Raw genomic sequence first — 2003 nt, forward strand, 5'->3', positions numbered from 1 at the left:
TTTACTCTTCTCCATAGATGCTGATGTCCACAGTTTACTCTTCTCCATAGATGCTGATGTCCACAGTTTACTCTTCTCCATAGATGCTGATGTCCACAGTTTACTCTTCTCCATAGATGCTGATGTCCACAGTTTACTCTTCTCCATAGATGCTGATGTCCACAGTTTACTCTTCTCCATAGATGCTGATGTCCACAGTTTACTCTTCTCCATAGATGCTGATGTCCACAGTTTACTCTTTTCCATAGATGCTGATGTCCACAGTTTACTCTTCTCCATAGATGCTGATGTCCACAGTTTACTCTTCTCCATAGATGCTGATGTCCACAGTTTACTCTTCTCCATAGATGCTGATGTCCACAGTTTACTCTTCTCCATAGATGCTGATGTCCACAGTTTACTCTTCTCCATAGATGCTGATGTCCACAGTTTACTCTTCTCCATAGATGCTGATGTCCACAGTTTACTCTTCTCCATAGATGCTGCCTGGTCTGCAGAACTCCTCCAGCGTTTTGGATTTCTAAAATCTGCAGAGCTCCTCTTGTTTGTGTTTGGTCTAATCCTAGTCAGTCTCAACGAGATGTTCGGCTGTGCCAACACAGAACCGACCCTGGACAAAGAACAAGCGAATAATGGTTGAAAAGGACAGTGTTACAGAAACAGGCACTTGATAATTAATGGAACAGGGGCTCAGTTAATTTTGAACTCATGCAACTGGAAAATTGGAGGATCTCTCTAAACAAACGCAATCAGGGATATTATTGTTTATACAATTAGAAAGGTGATGAGAGTAGCGGCAGTTTGTATTCAGATATTACATACTCCAGACAAAACTGAATTGAGGAATCAACCTGAATCATTCAGTGGTTGGTCCGTGATGTCAATTAATGTTCATTGTGAGGGGGTGATATCTAAATATAAACTCTAAATGTAAGCTTGGTTAAGACGGGTAATAGGTAGTGAGGATAATCCTGTTAATTGTATAACCATGACTCCTGGCATTAATGGAGGCTAAATCTTTGAAGGGAATTCTTTGCGATAGGGTTGACAAATATTTGTAGAAGCATAATTAGAGACAGTCAAATGGCTTTGTGAGGGGAAGATCATGCCTAACGCACCTGAATGACTTTCTGAGGGGTTGACAAAACAAAGGCTAGAGTGGTGGACGCTGTATGTATGGAATTGAGTGAGGCGCTTGACTAGAGCCCCACAATAGATTCACCCAGAACGTCGGGAGGCATGGGACTGATGGAAACTCAGCCGCCTGGGTTTGGACTTACCTTGCCCAGTGAGTATGGGACTGGCAGTAGGTGGGGCGTTTCCAGGAGATCTACTTTTTCTCATATTTGTAAACAACTTGAAAGAGGAAGTGGATATGTGGGTTAGTAACTTGCAGTTTGAAGCTCCACGTAGCGTAGCACTTAGAATCCGACTATTCCAGCTCGGGGTACTGGGAATCGGAGTTCAATGCCAGTGTTTTTCTGGAAGGAGTTTGTACGAAATCCCTGTCATATTTATGGGTTTTCTCCGAAGTTAAAAAAGGAAACAAAACTTAGCGATTAGGCTAGTGTAACATTGAGGTTGCTGGGCTCTGCGGCTCATTGTTCTTCGCTTCATCTCTAAATGAATCAAGGACACCGATATTCTGTTGTTGTGGATAGTGTAGAATTTCATCATAGGTTACAATGGGATGTCGACACGGTGTAGAGCTGGGGTACGATGTGATAGATGGACTTCCATGAGTAACAGTACGAGCTGATACATAATAAAAATTCAAAGTGGATTACAGAGCACAAATGGCAGATTTTATCGTAGTGTGAAGGATCAGGGGAGTCGTGCTATGCAAGTCTATAGATCCCTCAAAATTTCCAAACAAGTTAATTGAGAAGCTAAGAAGGCTTATGGCTTAAGAACTGGCAACTCCGGAAAAGTGATCTCACTATTACTTCCCGTATCATGGGCTTAAGAGGGAAAAGATGCTAAGGAAGAACAGGTACTTGTGC

The sequence above is a fragment of the Mobula birostris genome, chromosome 13 (genome assembly GCF_030028105.1).
Source record: "Mobula birostris isolate sMobBir1 chromosome 13, sMobBir1.hap1, whole genome shotgun sequence".
NCBI lineage: Eukaryota > Metazoa > Chordata > Chondrichthyes > Myliobatiformes > Myliobatidae > Mobula > Mobula birostris.